General features: G+C 39.9%; 1 protein-coding gene across 1 annotated transcript in view; it reads left to right on the top strand.

Annotated features, from left to right (window-relative positions):
• The first annotated feature begins 8,166 nt into the window (after positions 1 to 8,166).
• The window catches only part of ugt8 (UDP glycosyltransferase 8), a 100,349-nt gene continuing 94,279 nt past the window's right edge, over positions 8,167 to 14,236 (top strand). The window contains exon 1 of the mRNA XM_039759613.1: positions 8,167 to 8,374. The gene's annotated coding sequence lies outside the window, so the exon portion shown is untranslated. The remainder of the gene's footprint in view (positions 8,375 to 14,236) is intronic.

Genomic DNA, 14,236 nt, shown 5'->3' with positions numbered 1-14,236 from the left:
GAGTTATCATATCAAAATGGCAGTTTCTAAGGTCACATAAGACAGCAAAATAATGCTAAAAGGTTAATAACTTATGAAGGAAGTGTTGTAACAAAAAAAAATTAATTGTTTGAGTTTATAATCCCAGGAAAGACATATACAAGTGGGGACGTAAAAATTCCCTGGAATTGTTTGAAAAACTTTAGTAGTAGTTCCTTTTTAGTCATCTTCAAAATACTTTCTTTGAGACTCAATAGCCTTTTCCCTTTACTTTTCTCATTTCTGGAAAAATGTCCTGTACTCATCTTTTGTTACCATGTCTAGAGCCTCCTGCTTTTTCTCTTGGATTTCATCCACGGTAGTAAATTTTCTTTCCATTCCACTCAATTTTAGCTTTGGCGACAAAAAGAAATCACAAGGAGCAAGATATAATGAATATGGGAATTTGGGAATTGGCATGAGGCAACAACCACATTGTTTTTGGTCAAAAACTTTTTGACTGACACCACAATGTGTGGAAGTTAGTTGTCATGATACAAAATCTAGTTTTGACAGCATCACCTCTCCAGATGCTTTTCCTGATGACTTTTCCCACAGACACCTTCAATGTAATGTCACTGATTAAGGGAGGAAACTCTTTATGAACAAGTCTCAAAGACAAATACCATGATCATTATTGTGTCTTGAAAATCTGAAATGGTGACTTGTAGAAAACAAATTAGGCAAGTCATGTGCATGATTATAGGATAAATGACAGAAATGCGCACTCGATCAACTTAGCACTACGAGGTGAGACACAAAAATTACTGGAGTGGTAAAAAAAATATTCATTGATGAATTACAGCATTATAAAGATTTTCACCTGCTATATACTCCCACTCCCAATCTGTACACCGCTCCATAAGTGTCTTCCATTGATTGAAACAGTGCTAGAAGTCTTCTTGCTTGAGGCTCTTCAACAGGCTTGCCGTTTTTGTCTTCACTTCATCCATTGAAGTACAATGTGTTCCGTTCAGGTCATTTTTGATTTTCAGGAACAAGTAAAAATCACAGGAAGCTAAATCGGGTGAATAGGGATCACCCTTGGGGAAATGTGCCACATGGCCGTAGTGCCGTAAATGACGCTCCATCACAATGCAGGTAATGTGCCTCATTCGGCACTCCATGAGCAACTGCTCATTCGACACAAAGTCAAACCAGCGGTACTCTAGGATATTCTGGAGAGACACAGTACCAAAGGAGTCCAGTCTTCGTCTCAGATCACTGGAGAGTGTCCATGTCTTACAATCATTTAGCAAGACAGGAAGTACCAAACTAACACCAAACCTTTTTTCACGTATGTGCATTTAAGGATCACCATCCAAACTCTTTTCTGGTATGTGATCCCACCTCAGAGAGAGAGAGAGGGCACTGCCACTAACTGCCTTGTCAGTTACTTCCTCCACAGTCTCGAGAAACTGGCCAGTGAGGGCAACTGACCCCGCCCCTTCCAGTCCCATAGCTTCAAAAGGATGACTGCCCAGACTGAGGCGTCATTTATTGCAGAGAAGACCTTACCAATGGAACTCCGAGTCAGCTCCAGGGAGCTGAATTAATTGGAAGCCACTACTCTACGTGACAATTGCCTTTTTGTTTTTTTTTTACACTATCAGGCGTTGCTTTTTTTCTTGGACACTATCAGTAAACGGGAAGGGCCGTGTTGCAATCAAAAACATTCTTGTGTTGTCAGCCTTCCTTCACTCAAGTGACTACACTTTATAGGAAATACAGTAGAAAGTTTTGACTGATTTACAATACACTCATTTTTGTTTATGTAAATTTTGTTGTCTGTGATAAGCATGAAACTTTTTATTAAAAAAAGTTTAATGTCATTTTATAAACTCTTGCAAAACAGTACCACAAACATACAGTCTATACAGTCTTTCTATAGCAGAATCCTACTTAACGCAATTTAGATGTACAGAATTATTGTACAGTTTTTAGATGTTATTTCAGCAGCAGAAAGGTCACTGAGTGAGTGACGATGAGGAAGAGAATTAAACTTGCAATTTCAAGTCCAAGGCAATGCTACATACTAACAATTTCATTCATTCATCCTTTTCCTAAATACAATCATGGTCATGCACACTCACTTCATAAGATGGTCAGGAAAGCTGTTGCTCTTCTGAGTACCAACGTGAACTCTCTAGAGTTCTAGGTCTAGAAGCGGATTCTGGTTCATTTATTGTTTATTCTATACGAAACCCCCCCCTCCCCCTTTACCTCCATCTCTTCCTTCTCTCTCTTCTTTTTCTTTCACTTTTGTCTCCGTGTCCGGTTCGAATCTTAAAAACATCTAAAAATATTTTTAATAAAGTTTTGGTATCAGGCGTGACGTCAGCAGAAGCTGCAACGCTCCACCTGAGAGAAAAACTGTAAGGCTAGTCGCCAGCATTCAGACATCAATTCCGATTGCTTCACAGCCGAACAGGACACGGTAAAAAAAAACAACGTGAACTCTCTGAAGGTTGGTGCAGTGATAAGCTGCTGGCTAACTTGAAGAATATCTCACACCATTTGTATGACACCCTGGTCAACCTACAAAGTATCTTCAGTGCAAGGCTGATTCAATATGGCGCTCCAGCGAGCCCAAATAGAGGCTTTTATCAGCTGCCTTCAGAATTTACAGCAGTGGGAAGGTTGTGTAATTTTTGTTGTTGTTTTTGCTCCTTTTATCTTTAGCCAAGTCAGATGTTCTCTTTCCTTTTAGTAACCATTACGTGTATTCATCCACACATTATCCAACCCGCTATATCCTAAATACGGGGTCACGGAGGGCTGCTGGAGGCAGGAAACAAACCCCGGGCAGGACGCCAGCCCACCGCAGATTATGTATATTAATTTGGTAAAATAGTTACGTATTTATTTATTTATTTATTGAGCTTTCATAAAAGCCTAGTTTCTCCATTGGAAAAATAAAGATCTATCTATCTATCTATCTATCTATCTATCTATCTATCTATCTATGTTTAATCAAGTTACAGATAAATGTATTTATTTATTGGATGGTTATTTGTTTATTAATATTTATGTGTGATATACTGTATATTTTATTACAATTTAAATATCAAATGCAAAAACAGATCAAGCAACAGAATTTTGATGAAGAACTAAAACAACCAAAATATGTACAGCCAACCCATCAACCCACCAATGCACTCATCAAAGAATGGGGTATTATGAATGACACTGAGTTAAATTGTGGAAAATAGGGGTATGTCAAGGCCAAATAGAGCATGGGGCAACAAGCTTCATGACCCTGTTTCAAGACCCCGAAACATAATAAACTAAGTAGATATAATTTAAAATCTACCTAGTTTAGATGTAGATAAGGAAATAACTGTCCTGGCAAGGACCATGAGACAGACTATAGGAGTCAGATGAAGAACTTTGTTTTTTGGTGCAGAAAGAATTGTGTTTAATTAAAAACCAACGAACTGGTTATTGACTTTCACTGAGGAAAAAGATTCTAGGCCCAGTCACTATTCAGGGAGCAGATTTAGAGGTGGTGCAGTCCCACAAGAACTTGGGGTCCACATCAATAGAAATGTTAGACTGGTCTCATAACACAGAAGACAGTGCATAGTGTGCTCTTTTTTCTTAGGAGACTGCATTCTTTTAATGTGAGCGGTGATATCCTTCACATTTTCTACAACTGGGCCAGTAATATCACTTCAAGAGAGGCTCACTGAATTTATAAGTTAATTAAAAGGACAGGCTCAGTTATGGGATACACGCTAAACCTTTTGGAGGTAGAAACAAACGAGAGAATTAAAACAAAAACTGAGTGCCATTTTGAGAAATGCTACACATCCCGTCTCTGACATGCTAACACTGAGGACTTTGAGTTTTTGAATCATTCATCGGAAGTGTGTCAAGAAACACTAAGGGGGCTCCATACAACAGTATGCCTGCATAATTCCTCACTGTGACTGAAACTCCAATGTCAGAAGATTTTCTTTCTTTTTAATTTTCTTTGTTTTAACTCATACTGGTGTGTGTTCAGACTATAGTGTGTGTTCACACAGAGTCACGGGTCTGAATTTAAGTTCTGCACCCCAGCAATAAGTTCATTGAGAGTCCTGTTTTCAAATTTAAAAGTGCAACCCTGTATGAGGGGCTTCCTTTTAGTGGACTAAATGTATTTGTTTACCAATACTTTAGCAAAAAATGAATACCTTTTCCATTTTGTAAGCATACAAGATTGATTGCTGTTGTCCTGGGCTGGCCACAAGAGATCCCTGTTCTATCAGAAAAGTTGTTATCTCCATTTTCCATGAAAATATGAGATTACATTTTTTTCTCATCCATGAATGCAAACTTCATTGGGTAAAAAAAAATATACAAACAATATCATTTTTAGGGTGGAGTATTTCTTTTAGATAGATAGATAGATAGATAGATAGATAGATAGATAGATAGATAGATAGATAGATAGATAGATAGATAGATTGTCCCCAAAGGAAAATTAGGTAAGGTCTAGGAGTAACATGGGTTGGGGTAACACGGCACAAATAAAATTAAACAAAGGAACTACATTACTTTTAATGACTTCCAATCTGGAGCAAAATGATAAAAGGAAGAGATGACCAGGATGCAAGAATTTTTATTTATTTTTGTGTACACTCATTCATCCTTAATTTATTCTCAGCAGTTTTTGTTGTGTTGTAACACTTGCAGTTTCCCCTTGGGGTAAATAAATTATCTTTTTATCTATGGGAAAAGCAAAAGTAGTTACTTTAGCCATCCATTCTCCAACTCGTTGAATCTGAACACAGGGGTCTGCTGGAGCCAATCCCAGCCAACACAGGGCAGGAACCAATCCTGGGCAGGGTGCCAACCCACCGCAGGACACACAGAAACACACCCACACCCACACACCAAGCACACACTAGGGCCAATTTAGAATCGCCAATCCACCTAACCTGCATGTCTTTGGACTGTGGGAGGAAACCCACATAGACATGGGGAGGACATGCAAACTCCATGCAGGTAGGACCCAGGAAGCGAACCCAGGTCTCCTAACTGCGAGGCAGCAGCGCTACCACTGCGCCACTGTGCCGCCTGAGAAGGCATCAATCTGGGGAAAAATATTGGGGTCTTAGGGCTGAGCTGTTCCAGCCCTCTATAGTAGCACAGTGGTTATTGCTGCCCAGTGTCCTGAGTTTGAACACTACAAATGGGACTCTGAGTGGAGTTTGTGTCTGTGCCTGGGTGGGCTTTCCACCATATATTTGGATGTTCCTCCCATATCCGCAAAGCAGAGCCATCTAAACAGCATCATAGGCCCCCTGACAAAGTAGTACATTGGAGCCCCTGTTTTGATAGCAAAACAAAATAAGCATCAGAAACATGGTGGGCCCTATGCTCCTGGGGCCCCCGGCCAGTGCCCATTGTGGCCCTACATTATGATGGCCCTGCCCCAAAGATGTGTACTTTGTAACACTTTAGTTTAGGTATTCATTATAAACTAATTATTAACAGCCTATAATAGATTTTTTTTTTAAAATATATTCATCTCTTCTCCAGCCATTTGACTTTACCATCAGATTCATCATTAGAGACTTAAAAAACAATTCTACATATAAGGACTCCACTTTTGTATTAATTATATATCTATCTTATGAAAGTGTGAGTTATTTATTTTGTCTATAAAGTTCTAATTTTCCCTTAGAGGCAAATAAAGTACATCTATCTATCTATCTATCTATCTATCTATCTATCTATCTATCTATCTATCTATCTATCTATCTATCTATCTATCTATCTATCTATTATTATTATTATTATTATTATTATCATTATCTAATTTTAATTTGTTTTTCTTTGCTTGCAACATATTTCTTAGATATCCTGTAAAGCACTTTGGGATACATCTTGTGAATGAAAATGTGCTAAGAAAATAAATGTAGAACTTTTTACACATGGCCACACTGAATTAAAGGTGCCCAATTCTTATGCAACTTTGTGCCTCTTCCTACCTATTCAGTTGAGTTTTAACATATTTTAACCAGTGTGCATCAGATTTTAAATTATTTTATATTCAGGTCAGTGGTGCAGTGGTAACGCTGCTGCCTCGCAGTAAGGACTTCCCAGGTCCACCCTGCATGGAGTTTGCATGTTCTCTACGTGGGTTTCCTCCGGGTGCTCCGGTTTCCTCCCACAGTCCAAAGACATACAGATTAGGTGCATTGGCAATCCTAAATTGTGCTTTGTGTGTGTGTGTGTGTGTGTGTGTGTGTGTGTGTGCTCTGCGGTGGATTTGTTCCTGCCTTGCACCCTGTAATGGCTGGGATTGGCTCCAGCAGACCCCTGTGACCCTGTGTTAGGATATAGCGTGTTGGAGAATGACTCAAAGTGCTTTCTAAACAGGGAAGACTCGGGAAGCAAGCCCACAACCACCTTACTGCAAAGCAGCAGTGCTACCCCCTGTACCGCCTGCCAAGCATTGACACAAATATTCAGATTCTTCACTCAGTACTTTGTTAAAGCCCCTTTGGCAGCGATTCCAGCCTGGAGTCCTCTTGGGTTTGATGCAACAAGCTTTGCACACTTGGATTTAAGGATTTTCTGGCATTCTTCTCTATAGATCCTCTTCAGCCCTGTCTGGTTGAATGGAGTCCTTTTCGGATCTCTCCAGAGATGTTTGATTGGGTTCAAGTCTAGACTTTGGCTGGGCAACTCAAGGACATTCCCAGAATTTTCCCCGTCTGCTGTATTGTTCTTGCTTTGTGTTTAAGGTCATTGTCCAGTTGGAAGGTGAACGTTCGACCAAGTGTGATGTCCAAAGCATTTTGGAGCAGGTTTTCATTATTAAGGATATCTTGTATTTTGCTCCATTCATCCTTCCCTTAACCCTGTCTAGTTTCCCAGTCCCTACCATTGAAACACAACCCCAGAGAATGATGTTTCCGAAACCAAGCTTCACCGTTGGAATGGGATTATGTAGATGATGAGTGGTACCTTGTTTCATCAAGACATAGAATTGAGGCTACACATTCAGTCTTGGTTTCATCTGTCCAGAGAATCTTGTTTCTCATAGTGTGAGATTCCTTTTTTAGTGTCTTTTTGCAAACTCCAAGCAGGCTTTCATGTGTCATCTGCCCACTCTGCTATAATGTCCAGATTAGTGCAGTGTTGCAGTGATAGCTGTCCTTCTGGAGGTTTCTCCAGTCTCCAAACAGGTTTTGGGGAACTCATCCAGAGTGAACACCAAGTTCTTGGTCACCTCTCTTACCAAGGCCTTTCTACCTCAATTGCTCACACTGGCCAGGAAGCCATCTCTAGGAACAGTCGTGGTAGTCCCAAACTTCTTCTATTTAAGAATTATGGATGCCGCTGTGCTCTTGGAAACCTTTTTGTTGCCTTCCTTAGATCTGTGCCTTGATACAATCCTGTCTCTAAGCTCTGCAGGCAATTCCTTCAGCCTCACGGCTTGGTTTTTGCTCCTCTAAATGTAGGACCTTCTATAGACAAGTGTATGCCTTTTCTAAGCATGTGCAATGCAAATCATCTGAACTGACCAAAGCTGGACTCCAAACAAAGAAACATCTCAGTGATGATCAATAGAATGAGATGCACCTGAGCCAAACTTCAAGTGTCATAGCAATGGGTCTGAATACTTGTGTCAATGTGAGATTTCACTTTTTTATTTTTAAAAACTGAAGGAAAATATCCTAAAACCCTGTTTTTACTTTGTCATTCTGGGTTATTGAGTGTTGTTTAGTGAGGGAAAAATGAATTCAAACGGATTTAAGTATAAGCTATAAAATAGCAAAATGTGTACTACGTTCTGAAGGAGCCTGTACCTGCTTATTTCTAATATATTTATCTTTCTACATATATTTTCTTTATCATCCTGTGAAGCACTTTATTAAAATGTGTTATAGAAATATACAGTTATTGCCATTTTAATAAAATAAGTTGAATATAATATTAAATGTGTTCCATTCCCTGATATGTTTCAAGTTGCCCTTTTAAGTGTTCACCTGCTTCCTGCGTATCCTCTTATTCCAGTCCATACATTCGAAATATATGCGATGCGTTTCTATGTCCGGTCAGAGTAAACGAGTCGCCTCCACAGCAGCTTATTGACACTGATGCGTTTCTGGACGACCTGACAGACACACCACACCCTCTTTGCTAAAAGTGAAGGTCTGCATTGGATCCTCTAAGCTCCGCCCCCTGTCTTTAATCCAAGGCTGCACCCCTGGCTTCCCGAAGCAATTTACACTTTGCAGAAGGCTAAGAGGTGTTGGGGGGAGTGCGGCTGCCTGGACACTTCACAGTACCCGAGGATTAAATTTTACCAGCAGCAGGCTTCAGAAGAACGTCGCCAGGAAAGGCACCGATCACGGTAAGAAAGGTGTTCGGAATTCGTGCGGCGTAGGGGAGCGCTGGCCAGGTGACAGAGAGTGCCAGACTCGCGGTCATATGAGAGAAAGCCCAGCACCTCATCAGCCACGGCAATGACAGGTGCTGATCGATTTAAAATATGCGTGTCGGTTTGACTGGCTCACATTGTGTATTTTGTGAATGTTAACTTGAGGTATGATCAAAGTGGAACCAAGCATCTAGATCCCACCCACACCCCTTATGAAAAAGTAACCTTGACTACGGAGAAATACGTATGTGACTGGTAATTAGACACAACGACGATTTGAAGATTTTTCAAAATATAAAGTCCGGCAACTCGCGGGCCGTTTTCCCCCTGCTTCTTTTCTAACAACGAGTAAACAAGTCAAACGTGCTCGTCACCTTGTGTCCTTATTCTGTGCCATTTATTTCATAAGTTACTCTTGTTGTGTCATCACTCGCTACTTGTTCTGTTACAGTCCTTTTGGCAAAATCATGTCAGGCGAAACTCGCGGTTACTTCATAAGCCGTTTTCTCTCCAAGCTGTGAAAGAATCTCTTGTAGTTCTCTTGGTAATTTTCTTAGAAGGGGTGCGAGAATCCGTAAATAAATGTATCCCCTGATCGATAAATAAATGTATCCCCTGATCGAGGCGCAGTATTGTCAGTTACAGCTGTCGCGCAATAAAAACTCGTACTACGATTTAGTAGCTTAATGTGAAAACTGATATGTTAAAAAAAATCAAATGCCTAGTGCTTCTTTGGAATCGAATAGATTGTTGTATTCCTTTAATGTAAATACTTACTGCTTGTTTACCTGGATGATCCTCTCAGACTTTTTTTTCCTGGCATCCCAACTGCCTTACGCTCAGGTCCTCTGGTTCTCTTCAATAGTGTATTCGCGTATACTGATTCAGAAAACGGAGTGATTATTTGCAGGAGCAGTCATATCCCCGGGTACTTTTAATTTTTTAATCGTGTATTTGAATTATCTTGGGTGTGGGTCTGACAACTTTTCAACTGAGAAAGACTCTATACACAGTAAAGACTGACTGAAACTCTGCTACTTCTTTGTGCATTTTGCGGGCTGATAGACTGCACATAGTCAGCACCAGCTTGCGTGATAGCATGAAATGGCGTTCTGGCCAGGCTGGAATAGGTGCTTCGATTTTTGACGATCTTGCCATATGAAGTTAGGTTTATTAAAGTGAATGCCGTGAGCGGGAGATTTATTTATTTATACTAGTGGATAATACCTAACGCAGTACATTTTCTAATACCTCATTTTTAGTGGACTTTAGCCAAATTGGAATTGTGTTTCTTTTTAGTAATTAGGGTGTGTATTTCTGGTTTGTCATACTATAATAATAATAATAATAATAATATATATATATATATATATATATATATATATATATATATATATATATATATATATATATATATATTGTTTCTCTGAAAAGTCAGATTTCACTCTTGGGGACAAATATAGTGCTACCTAGCTGATCTAGCGAGTGTGAGAGCTTAATAAGAGTTGTATAAAAACTAGAGTTTATTTATTTATTTACCGGCTTCAAAGGCAATCCACCGAACCGGTTGACCAATCTTTTACTGCACCATCAATTATCCTTAATAAGGTTGATCGTTAATCTGATTAGGCGCAAGCTTTAAAATTTTAAGACTGCAGACAAGCTTGAGGGCTGGGTGGGTGAGAGCTGTTTTGGATGTAGTTACGGCACGTTGGTTTGTTTCTCATGTGTAATTCTTTTGTTCTCCACGAGGTCTGTGCATTATAAAACATTAAGTGCCGATCGCAGGTATAGCGGTTTGCGTACAACTGAATCGAAGAAGGAAGCCGGCTGCAGTAGAGAGGTTGTTGGTCCATGAACTTTGACTTATGTTAGGTAGATTGCCCAGAGGGGACTGGGCGGTCTCTTGGTCTGGAACCCCTACAGATTTTATTTTTTTCTCCAGCCTTTGGAGTTTTTTTTTTCTGTCCACCCTGGCCATCGGACCTTACTCTTATTCTATGTTAATTAATGTTGACTTATGTTTATTTTTTATCGTGACTTCTATTTTTCTATTCATTTTGTAAAGCACTTTGAGCTACATTTTTTTGTATGAATATGTGCTATATAAATACATGTTGATTGATTGATTGAACGTTTTGGCACCAGTTCGTGTTAATAGTCTCAACTGGAGTCATTTGTGAAAGATGATGTCGCAACTTAAACAACAACAACTACTGCTCTTCACATTCTTCAGATTGGGGGCACTGATAGGCTCCAGGACTAATCTGCTGGTCTCAGTTGTCCCCGTGTGGTTGTGAGCGTCCTGCTAATTACACCTGGGACTTGCTTCGGGCTGAACAATGCAGGATCAGATAGTGAATGAATGTGTAAATGAATGAATGCATACATTGAACGATGGGGTTCCTTATTTTTGGACTGTTTGCCACTTTTTCTATGTACTGCCATCTGCTGGGACTACTTTGAGTAAATGTAATTTATTGAGATGGTTGTCACTTTGAGCCTTTGAGGTCTATAAATCTGAGAAGTCATGGCTAGGTCATTGTGACTCCTTTAGGAGATAAAACTAGCCCTGATGAGGTGATTTGGAGTATGTGAGTTGTTTCTGTTGTTGTGTATATACACGTTTTTGCGTATTATGAACAAGAAACAGAAAGGAAAAAAAAAATGTTTAATGGTTGAGACTTCTTGTAGAGAAGTTTGGGATATATTGTGAAGGACAGATCAATCTAAGCCCAGTTTGAAAAACATTTTACTGTATTTGTTTGGTGAACTCTAACTACGCTCTTAAAATTAAAGGTGCCAAAATGGTCCTTCATTCAGTGCATTTACATGTGCTTTAATAATATTCACACTAAGCTGCCAGTTAACCCTTATTCCTTTTAGAGAAACCCGGTTGGCAGACATAGATTTCTCTATGAATAACCAGGTTATTTGGCCATGTAAACCCTCATCCGAAATACGGTTCAAGATTTTGAAGTTCGCACTGTTCACCTGCTTAGCTTTGCACACACTTTCAGCCATAGATATAGAATTACTAGACGCCGCATGACCAGCAGCATCGTACATCAACGTCAACGCCATATTGCGAGTGGCACTGCTGTGGAGTGAAGTAATGGATAAAGATGCTTCATGCATGTGCTGCTTGGGATTGTACAAACCGCTGTACGCTCCAAACCAGATCCCGGGGGATTACATTTCATAGGTAAGGCAGAACAATTGTTTTGGTTATATTTGCCCATTAGAAAATCCCATTTTATAATCTTAACTTTAGCTAAGGCAGGCTAAGCTAGCAAACCTATGCATTTATGTGCTCAAGTGAGCTTCCACACGACGTTTTGGCTAAACATATTAAATCACTATGTAGATTGTTGTTAACTGTTAACATTTCTTAAACTTTGAAGGTTTCCCAAAGAAATCCACCTCAGGAAACAGTGGGAGGTAGCCCTTAGACGGGATTTTGAGAAAGCTGTCCTGTGATGTGTGCCGTGCTAGTTTGGTAACTGATGCTGTTCTGGCATCATATGATCAAAGCTACCACTTGCTCACATTAAAAAATAAAGGAGGTTTGATGAGGGCACAGCCAAGGTGGTCAAAGTAGCTGTGTGTGTTATCTGACAGTCGACATTAGGGCAAGCTGTCAGTGTATCTTTGATCTATCAGTTTGTTCAGGATAAGATTGGTTCAGGTGATGTGTTTTTTCTCAAGGAGCACATTGAGGAAACATGGTCTGAAATTGACAACCATCATTTCATGCTCATGTCTTTAGTTGTGTCTGTCTTCCACAAACTAAGGCTGCACCATATTGCCAGACTGAATACTCTCAAATTATAGAGTGGCAACACACGGAAAAAGTTCTGTTCATGGAATTTAGATGCTATTCTGTTTATATTTAAGTAACCACATTGTGTGTGTGTGTGTGTGTGTGTGTGTGTGTGTGAGGGAGAGAGAGAGATTGAGAGAGGAATGAGTGAAATGTTTTCAGAAATTATTAAGCCAATTTGTATACAATAAAATTGTTTATTTTTGTCATTGAGTGTTCAAAGTAAGACAAGCAAAGATAACTGGCAGTAACAGTGCAAAATTCACAATTGGTATGCCAGTTTGAAAAGATAAGTTTTTGAGGGTAGTTTTAAAATGTGTTATTGAATCGAGCTGACGTATATGAGAGAGAAGAGAATTCCCGAGTTGAGGAGCACAATGAGAGACGCTCGAGCTCCCATAGCACAGAGTTTGATGTGTGGTGCAGAAAGTCGAGCTGCAGATGAGGATCTGAGTGAGCGAGAGGAGTGTCAGTCTGTAGGAGATCAGTGAGGTTGTGGAGAGCTTTAAATGTTAAGAGCGGTATTTAGTATTGTATTCTGTAGTTAACAGGGAGCCAGTGAAGTTGAGAGAGAATAGGTGTAGTATGTTCAGTGGATTTAGAACAGCAGGTTATTATCCTGGCAGCAGAATTTTGAAGAAGTTGTAAGCGATGGATACGTTTTTGTGGGATGCCAAATAGAATTTCCATCCATTCATCCATCCATTTTCCAACCCGCTGAATCCGAACACAGGGTCACGGGGCCAGCCAACACAGGGCACAAGGCAGGAACCAATCCTGGGCAGGGTGCCAGCCCACCGCAGGACGCACACAAACACACCCAGCACACACTAGGGCCAATTTAGAATCGCCACACCGCCTAACCTGCATGTCTTTGGACTGTGGGAGGAAACCGGATTGCCCGGAGGAAACTGCAAACTCCACTCAGAGAGGACCTGGGAAGCGAACCCAGGTCTCCTAACTGCGAGGCAGCAGCTGTGCCACCGTGCCGCCCGCCAAATAGAATAGCATTTCGGTAATCTATACGTGAGGTGACTAGGGCATTAACCAATACTTCAGTACTGTGTTGCGTAAGAACAGGATGAAGTCTAGAAATGTTTCGGAGATGGAAGAAGGCAGTCCGAGAAATGTTACTTACATGGGAGAAATTATTTAATAATAATAATAATGATTATTATTTTTGTTATTTAATAATTGCCATTATTAGTATATAAATGGATATAAATAATTGCATTTAAACGATTCACCAAAATCTGCTGTATGTAAACAATATTGTTTTTTCATCAGAAAACCCGGTTTCCACGTCTATCTGTATTATTTTAAATGGCACTTTTGCCACTCGCAACATGGCAGACGTACTGACGTATCGTGTCGACTGGGCAAAACAGTGAATGCGGCGTCTATCTATATATGTCTATGCTTTCAGCAGCCATAATGGTAGAAGTGTCGACGAAGATCAACTTCCTGAGGCAAATGCTCGGGCGACCGCTTTATTTCTTCCCCTGGGTTGAAATGATCCAGCAGTTCCCAAGCTTTTTTGTTTTTTGACCCCATTTTGAAATCTGTGCTTTTTTGCAACGCCAGCTGTTTGAAATATTGACATTCACATCCTGTTCAATACATTGTTTAATGTTTTGTTTTTCTGTATTTAAATATTTTTCCGCAACCCCATTAGCATATCAGGTGGCCCCACTTGGGGTCATGACCCCAAGGCTGGGAAACGCTGAAATAATCTGTCTCAGTATTTTAGAAATTGGTAAATTTATATTGATGAGATGAATGTACAATGCTAAGCTCAGCAGCACAATCTGGAGGGCAGTAGGGGAAAGCATTGAAAGTAATGTGTGCTAAGTAGGCCAATTTAATTTTTTTTTTAAAGAAAGAAGTAACTAACATAATAATTACTTTATTGAAGTAAAAATACGTACATTAATATTATTCCAGAAGCACTGGGTGTAAACACGATGCATACATGCAGGTATGCTGGTCCTTTGTAGGGCTCAGTCGCACCA

This window comes from Polypterus senegalus, chromosome 7 (assembly GCF_016835505.1).
Source record: "Polypterus senegalus isolate Bchr_013 chromosome 7, ASM1683550v1, whole genome shotgun sequence".
Classification (NCBI taxonomy): Eukaryota; Metazoa; Chordata; class Cladistia; order Polypteriformes; family Polypteridae; genus Polypterus; species Polypterus senegalus.
This window is presented reverse-complemented; position numbering and strand designations above follow the sequence as displayed.